The 9,290-nt window shown below is 40.0% G+C and overlaps 1 long non-coding RNA gene across 1 annotated transcript; it reads left to right on the top strand.

Annotated features, from left to right (window-relative positions):
- The first annotated feature begins 322 nt into the window (after positions 1 to 322).
- Positions 323 to 8,514, top strand: LOC139706233 (uncharacterized). The gene is made up of 3 exons (XR_011707869.1): positions 323 to 375; positions 2,362 to 2,531; positions 8,328 to 8,514. It is a non-coding gene; the product is annotated as an uncharacterized lncRNA (long non-coding RNA).
- The last annotated feature ends 776 nt before the right edge of the window (positions 8,515 to 9,290 follow it).

Here is a 9,290-nt window from a genome sequence, read left to right on the forward strand (position 1 = left end):
GTGCTGGCTCTTGGTAGATCATCTAAAACTACTTGTTAAATGAATGCATCAATATACATGTGCCCGATTGATGCTCCCAGCAAGATCAGGTATTATTGTTCCAATTTTCCTAGGCACAATATTAAATATTTTAAATAATGCTGATCCTCTCTCTCTCTTTTCTCTTTTGCTGACAATGGTAGATGAGGGTGGTTACATTTATCATTTCATAAGCTACAAGGTATTGAAACAGGATCACAAAAAGAATAGAAGACTAAACAAGACCCAGGAAGTATATGCATTTGTGGCTAATTGTATTCATTGAAAGATATGGATTATTTCCCTTCAGGGAGAAGGTGGCTGTCTCTGTTGGAACAGGAATAATGTGGTTATTTGGTAAGAACACATTGAAAAGTATAAATATGTATACTTAATATATCTATCTATATCTATCTATATCTATCTATCTATCTATCTATCTATCTATCTATCTATCTATATAGCAAAAGGGTGGGCTGCACTGGTTAAACATTGTGCTTGACTGCCTGTCATTTACTATGAAATTAAAGTGTGTGTCCTCCCAAAATTTATATGTTGGAATCATAACACCTGATGCAATGATATTAGGAGGCAATGGCTTTGGAATGTAATTAGGTCATGACAGTTATAAGACCCCAGATAGCTTTCTTGCCCTCTTTTCTGAGATGAGAACATAGTGAGAAGGAGGTCATCTACATGCCAGGAGAGAACTCTCATCAGAACTTAACCATGCTGACACTTCGATTTGGGATTTCCCAGCTTCCGGAACCATGAGAAATAAGTTTTCTTGTTTAATCAACCCTATCCATGGTATTTTCTTACAGCATTTGTTGTTTCTTCCTAGCTACATTCTATCTTAGGTTTCCTATGAACAGAACCAGAGATGGGAAGTTATGTACTGAGGATATGTTCTCAAGCAGTGAGTGAAGAAAGCAAGATAGGAGATGTTATGTTTTCTGTATGAAGTGTCCCCCAAAATCTCTTGTTCATGCAGAAATGTTCAGAGATAAAATATTTGGATTATGAGAGCTATAACCTAATTAGTACATCCAAGTTTGAATGGAGTGACTGGGTAGTAGCTATATGCAGGTGGGCATGGCTGAAGGAGGTGGGTCCTTGGGGCATGTTCTGGAAGGGTTCTTCTTCCAGTGGGTCCCTTTCTCTCTCCATCTTTCTCTTCTCCTCTCTCTCACCATCTCTCCTCCACCCTCTGTTGACCTCCCCATGAGCTGAGCACCTTTCCTCTGGTGGGCCATTCCGCCATGATGTGCTGCCTCACCTTGAGCCCAGATCAATGGAGTCAGGCATCTATGGACTGAGTCCTCAGATACCACCAGCCTAAATAAACTTTTCCTCCTCTACAATTGTACTTGTTGAGTATTTTTAACACAGTGACACCAAATCTGACTCAAACAGAAAGAGAGAAACAGAAAAGGTGTGTTTTCAAGTGCAATGTCACCTCACCTGTTCTTTGGGGAGCTCTGGAGTATGATCTGCACCACAGGGCCATTTCCTTTTTGAGATAAAAGAGAGAGATCTTTGGACTAAATACCTAAGATGTGGCTGCATGTCATGCCAGGGAGTGGGAGATAAAGAAGGACATGTCTCCCAAATATCTCCAGGGGAGACAGTGTACATCACTATGAACAGTTCTCTGGGGAAGATGACAGGTGGGGACATGAACAATAGCTCCCCCAACAGACAGTTCAAAGGCTCTCCAGGGGTCTGGGTGGGAAAATATATTTGTTACATTTTGCTGGGTAATAGCTCATTCCCAAACTCTTAAACTTCTTAAAGCAATAGTACATATTTATTTTGTCTCACAATATTTGTGGGTAGATTTTCTGGGAGTGGCTCAGCAGAGGTTCTCACTCAGAGCTTTTCATGAGGCTGCAGCTTTGGTGCCACTGGGGCTGCGGTCTCATGTGGAAGCTTGTCTGGGGCTGGGGCATGTATTTCCACAGTGATGACTCTCACACGGCTGGTAGGTCCTTGCTGGAGGAGGCCCCAGTTTATTCTGCCATGGGCTTCTCCACATCTGGCTGGGACATCTTGTAAGAGTACAGCTACTTCTTCAAGAGTGGGTAACAAAAGAGATCAAAAAAGAAGAACAGTGCCTTCAGAAGCCACATACCCTTTACTGTGCCATCATCCATTGGTTGTGCAAATGAGCTCTGGCTCAGTGTTAGAGTGACCTATGTTACTAGCCTAAATACCTAGAGGTAAAAATCATGACTCATGGGTATCCTCAAGGAGTGTGGTTGACACACCCAAATTTGATTTCAAGTCCTTACCTTATGCATGGGTGACCAGGTAATTTCAGTTTTCTTCCTTTCTCTACAGGAATTAAGAAATATAAATAAGTAGGAAATAATCATATGTCCTCAGTCCAGCCAGTCAGATACCCTCTCACAAGATTCCACATCCTGATGAGTTAACGATGTGAAAAAAGAAGAGTTCCAAGCTATGGGCCACAGAAGACAGAAGCTGAGCAGAAACTCCTCCCACTGTAGGTAAGGCTCTAGCTTCACCACCTCCTATGGCTTCTACGATTCATTTTCACTTTCTAAACCTAGTTTGCAAAACCTCCTTCCAATTCTGGGACATATAGGCTGTGCATTGAATAAATTAAATTTTGCTTAAACCAGATGGATGTGGCTTATCTTTCTCAACAGTCAAACCCCCTAACAGAGAAGCTGTTTTTTTCATGTTTTCTGGAATGAATATGTGTTTCTTTTATACTTGGGTGGGGGCAGGATGTGGAGAAAAGACCTTTGAAAATACAAAAAGACTCAGACCAAATTAAAACTCTTCCTAAGCACATCTTTCTTCTTGCCTGAATAATATATTTCTCACCTCATTCAGATGTAGATACACAAGTCCACCACCTTAGGAAGAAGACAGAGGGTGTGAGTCCTGTGCAGTTTGGGCAGTGTGTCAAATTCCATCCAGTCAGTTAATGGTCACTGATACTGTGCTTCTTTGAACACTAATAGACATTGCCATACTAACGGCTAGAGATGGGACAAGATCCCTGAGACAGGAAAACAGTCTCTTGCCCAGTTGTCTACCTTTTAGGATTCATGTTGTTCATAAGTCCAAAGCCAGAAGATCAACTGAAGGAAGCTGTAAAGTCAGTGGCCCACTGAGATCTGGGTGTTAGAAAATTAAGTACAGTGGTTTCATATATAAGAAAATCCATCTCTATGCTCTGGGACAGAGGAGAAAGGAGAAAGAGCTGGAACAACCCAGCCTGCCTTTCTACAGGCAGCAATAATGGCTCCAGAGTCAGTGTGAGATGGGAAGATGAATTTGGTCCTCACTCAGTCAGAACTAATTCCAGAAAGGCCTGATGTGTGACCATCCACCACATCAAACTTTATTCTGGTGTCTAATATATTTGTTTTGCATGCAATGTGCATGTGAAACACATCCAGCCAATTTTTCTGGTTCTCAAATACAGAAAATGGGCAAATAAAACTGTATCTGCTGGGATTACTGAGAGAAGAGTTGCTGCTCTTTAAGAAGTCTCCTGAGGGAGACTCAGGGATGCCTCTCCTCTACGCAGATTATGCTGTCTCTCTACAGGTTCACCCATGTGCAAGCTGAAAATTCACCTGTATTTTTCTTATTTGTTGATTTTTTATAAACTTCTGTTGTGACTTCAGTTCTTCAGAGACTACATATCAAATGATGTGAGATTGAGTATTGGAGGTTCCCTGTTAACTGGAAGTAGTGATTCCTCTCTCTCTCTCTCTCTCTCTCTCTCTCTCCTCCCAATGCCCCCAAGGAGATGATTTTAATAAAGAAAGATATTTCTGCCTGCTGGGATGGTACACTGTGGAAGTTGAGCAGCTACAAGTAGGGGAGAGAGAGAGAGAGAGAGAGAGAGAGAGAGAGAGAGAGAGAGAGAGAGAGAGATTTCAATAGTGAGAGGAAGAAATAGAAAACTGAACACCATCAATTGAACACCATCATTCAAACATACAAAAATCTTCCAGATAGTTCAGCGATAAGCAGGAAATTGCTAATAAAGAAAGAAAGAACACCAACCATCATAGAGGAGAATATTGAAGTTAGAATGTTTTTTTTTAAAATTTTTTTTGATAGTTGGGCAGGTAAGCTAATTTACTTTAGAATTTACTTTAAAGATCAACACTACAGATGCTGCTGTTTATTATTGATAGTAATGTGGCTCCAGTAAGGGGAATATTAAGTCTCATAAAAGCCATTGCAGCAGTCCATTTAGGCCCTGTCTGAGCTGCACACACATGGGTTTCCCACTGTTGGTTCACATCTCTGGCAGGAGTTTTCTTTGGATTATACCAGGACATCTGCTCCTTGAAAATCTGTGAGAACCATTTCAGCTGCCGGTTTCAGTTCTATGGCTGATGGAACTGGGGGTGACCTTTCTCAGAATTCTTTTAGCATGGAGTGATTAACTAACTCATCTGGATCCTGAATATATTTGTGTGACATAGGTGGGAAGCCAAGTGTGATAGATGGGACATCCATCCCTCTGGAAATTAGTGAGAGATAAAAGAAATGATACGTTAAGGCACTTGGCTCAGTGCCAGGTGAATCCTGAAAAAATGTTAGCTATAGAGGGAAATGGTGAATGTAGCAGATGGTGCTGGATTTTGCACTCAAAATGTCAGGGTTAAAAGTCCCAAGTCTTGTGTTCTCATAGTTCCAATATATACCCACAAGATACTTGATTACACAGGGAAAAAATAATCACTTTGCAGTGGAGGAGCATGCAGGCACCACCTGAATGGTAGGGTCAAAGCTCCCTGAGCAATCACAGTGTTGACCATGCCTCCTGATACAATGCACTGAATGGGACGCATGACTGTAATGCCAGCAGCATGGGAGGCAGAGGCAGAAACATCACAAGTTCAAAGCCAGCCTCAGCAAATGAGGAAGGCCCTGAACAACCCAATGAGACTCTGTCGCTAAGTAAAATATAGAAAGGGCTGGGGATATGGGTCAATAGTTAAGTGCCTCTGGGTTCAATGCTCAATACCAAAAATTTAAAACAACAATGTGCATAGCAGAAATCCTGTGTGAGGAATCTACATTGATAAACATTCTACCAAATAACCAGCCTGTGCTCTTCAAAGCTGTCACAACACCCAACAAATGTGAGTCAGAGGACTCTTCCAGATGAGCAGACACTCAAAAGTCATGACAATCGAATACATGGTGCAATTTGCCATTCCTCTTCTCATTCCCTTTACTTTCTTCTTTCTTTTATTTTGCTTTTCTCTTCCTTGTAATTATTTTAGTGTAAAGTACAGTATTGGAACTAGGTGTCAAATGGTGAAATATGAAAGAAGTCAAGAGATGAGATCATGCTAATGTCTCTACCAATATTAATCTTCTCATTAAACAGTGATATTCATGTTGTGCAAGAGACTATTCTTATTTTAGGAAATAAAATGTAATTCAGAGGTGAAGGTGCATAGGCCTTAGCTGATTTTCAAAATGGCTTAGGGGAAAAAAGTCAGAAAACATAAAGCAAATGGGCAAAAACACAAACATTTGGGGAAGATGTATAGGATATACATGGTTTTGTTGAACTTTTGCACAAAGTATAAAAATTATAACAAAATGAAAAATAATGCTCAGCCCTATTGAGTCAGACCTGAGGATGACTTGGCTTCTGTGAACCTCAGTTTACCTATTTCAAAATGGGGACTTGGTAACAGCATATAGGACATTCTGTCTCTGGAGATGAACAAACCAGAAAAGCATTAACTCCTTCTGGAGTTAGGAGATGGGTTGCAGAGTTAAGAATATGGAGTGGTCTAAGGTACTAACTATCCATGTTTTCTAATAATAAAAACCATGATGTGACCTTGGACAATTCCCTCCAAGAAGATGTGTTAAATTGGATCTATCAGAGAATCCTTTTTGAAATCATTCCTCCCTTTCAAGGTTGTTGTGGGAATTAAGTGGGATCATCTCCAAAGGGGACTTAGTGCAATGCCTGGCACATAGTAGGGGTTTGAGTCACCATGGTAAGTCTCACGGCTCTGACTGCCCTTCTCATTCATTGATCAGTATCATGCATATTTGACCCATGATTCCTGGAGGGAAGGAAACTTACACTGTCCCTCAGCACTGTACAGACTTGCCTGCTGGTCAAGTGGAAGTTTTTTTCTAGAAAGTCACATGTGCTCAGTGAATGCTATTCTGGCCAGAGTGCCAACCCAAGGGTACCACCTACCAGCCTTATCAACTTTGAGCTTGGTGGCTATTTTTCTTTAATTGTACTTGTTTAGTTTGTTTCTCTCAGTCACTATCCTGCAAATAAAATATTACCCCCATTTCTGTCACCATAACTTAGTGATGCTTGTTTTTTTTTTTTTAATTTTCCCTATTCAGAATCATATTTGCATAGTCTTTTTTGTCTTTTGCTCAATCTTTGAATTCAGTTTTGGGCATAGCCTTAGTGAATTCACTTTCGTGCTTTGCTTAGTATTTCATTGTAGTGAATTTAACATGTTCCATTGTAGTTGTACATTTGGGATGTTTCTAGTCTTGCTATTACTCATAGCTCCACTATAGATACTCTTGTGCACATGTCTGCTCTGCACGCATGTATGTGTTTTTGTTGGGGATACACCTGGGAGTAGAATGTTCAAGGTCATTAGATACTATTAATCAGCTTTCCAAAATAGTTGTACCTACCACTGTTTACATCCACAATCAGCTTAAAAATTCCTGTTGCCAAATGTCATCTTCAGCACTCAGTGTACTTAATCTGGTTAGTTCTATGTGGTGAATGTTCAAAATGTAACTTGAACAGCCTTTCCTTGATAGGTCCTGGTCTTCAATTTCTCTACTTCTTCCTCTAGGAGGTGTGTCAGTTTCTTTAAATTCTCCCAGCCACATGTACTGGGATTGGGAGGTACCTTGGGAAATCACAGCCTCACTTGCTGAGATCATCTCACTGAGTCCCTATTCTCTCTTATCCTAGCCCTTGATTTACTGGTTGTAAATCGGGTTGAGCCTTAAACACCCACAATCTTGTACTTTGATCCAGCTTGGCTCTGTCTTCTCAGGAGGCAACAGGGCCAGGCTATTAAAAAAACTGCGATCTTAGGTGGCTTCCAAGGAACAGCTATATTAGAGATTACTTTAAACTACCCAATGGAAAGACAACTTCAAACTGAAAGAGCATGAAAGTGCTATGCATCACAACTCTGTAGGCCATGAGGGCAATTCGGCAAGACCCTGTCTTAAAATACAAAAGGCTGAGGTTGAGGCTCTAGTATAACCTTCTGGGTTTGATCCTCAGTACCACAAACAAAAGGAAAACAACAAATTGAAGGCTAGATTTTTGAAAATATTGCATTTGACATTTTCAAGATGGAAGAGAAAAAGAATATGAGAGTCAAGTAGAATTCATTCTTATGAAACTTTAAAAAAACGTCACAACCTACTGTGTGCCAGTAATTAAAAACCTGAAAAAGTTAACTTTTCTAAAAAAAAGAATGATGTTTAACTAATGTGATGAGTAGCAGGAAAATTATTAATGTTGATCAATTAGGACAATATAGTTGAAATTTTACATCCTTTCTAGTGAAAGGAAGAAAAATTCACTTAATATATAATTAAGTTTATAATCTTATAAGAAACTATATTTCCCAAACCTTCCTGTAGGTATCCTTATGTTAAAAACAAATGGTTTTTTTTCTTTCTCATTAAATCAGGAACAGACCAAGTGGGAGCCCCTCTTCCTAACTGCTTAGTGTCCTGCCAGAGGTCATGTGCAGTGTTGGGCACCTAGTAAGTCAGGTGGTTTCTGTGAACTCCCAAGATAGTTTGCCCAGAGTTAAAATGGTACAATAGTAACTATTAGTGGGGCTCTAAAAAGTTACAATAGTAATTATTAGTGGGGCTCTAAAGGAATAAATTGGGTCAAGTAAAGTATTTAGCAAGTGCCCTACATATAAAGGTCATCCTGCAAATGGTGACTGTCCTAATCCTGGTATCCTTCTGTCAATACTTTCAAACTATCCTGGTTAAATTCACACTAACTTCCTAGAAATTGAGTCATTGTCACAAAGGATTTTGCACACTTAAACATTGGTTGCACATTGCCAAATAGCCAATCCTATAGCCTTTTTCTTTCACCCCCTCATAGTTATGGGATGGAATGTAATTCTACACCGTCTGCTTTCTTAGACTCCAATAGTCACTTAATAGACACTAGTTTGTCAGTGTTCCACCTTCAGATGGTTTTCAGTTCTCTTATCATTACTTGGTCTTAAAGATATTGATGTCTGCTTACTTTCCAGGTGGTTTGTATACTGTCCAATGGTGGGAAAAACAGGTGTGATGAAATAAAAAAAAATATACTTATGTGTTCAATGCCTGACTCGAGTCCAGTGTGTGGTAGTACATCCCATGGACAGAACCTGGTCATTACTGACTGTGGCCACAAAGGTTGCCTAGCAGATGATTTGCAAGATAGAAGAAGCTTTCTGAAGGTGGAGACAGGTATGTAGGAATTTCATTAACTTCTCTTCTATTTGTGCATAGTGAAGTTTGAAAGTCTACTTTTTAATCTAATAATTAAGTTTTGTTCATATTTCTGTTCTGAATTTACTTTTTTTCTGAAAAAATTTGGAAAAACAACGTTCATTAGTATTGATTGTTTCTATGATATTGTAAATCAGTGGAAGTCAATAGCAGGATTTGTGGCAAGCATGGGTGAGGGATTAGCCAAGTAAGTAAGCCTTGGCAGACATTTAGTTTTCAGCTGCCTGTGTACTAAACAGAAGTGGTGGACCTGGCTCATATTTGTTGGGGGTTCATTCAAGTAATTCTTAGCCATGAACTGTCCCAAATTTCTGGCAAAGTTATGCTCTCTACTTCAAAAATATTTTGCATGAATGATTGGGTCCATGTTTGTTTTTGTTATTGCTGTGATTTTTTTGTTTTCTGAAAGAGTGCAAAAGTAGCAGCTGACAACTCCTGCTTTTGTGTAGTTCTTTATGTGAGACAGTTGTTACCACAGGGCTCTCAGGACATCAAGAAATAGAAATGAAGATGTCAGGCAAGCCACAATCTCTTCTAGAGGCTTGTGGTCCTCTTCCAGGCTCTTCTGGGTGTGGCAGAAGCCATTTCCTTAAGGAAGTAGCACAGAGGTCCCATGCTTTGCTGTCTGTCAGCTACAGACCAATCTCAGCTCTTAGATGTTGTCCATGTTCCTTTCCACACACCTCTCCCATCTTCCAACCAGCCAGGGCACATCAAGT

Source organism: Marmota flaviventris, chromosome 6 (assembly GCF_047511675.1).
Source record: "Marmota flaviventris isolate mMarFla1 chromosome 6, mMarFla1.hap1, whole genome shotgun sequence".
In the NCBI taxonomy this organism is placed as follows: Eukaryota; Metazoa; Chordata; class Mammalia; order Rodentia; family Sciuridae; genus Marmota; species Marmota flaviventris.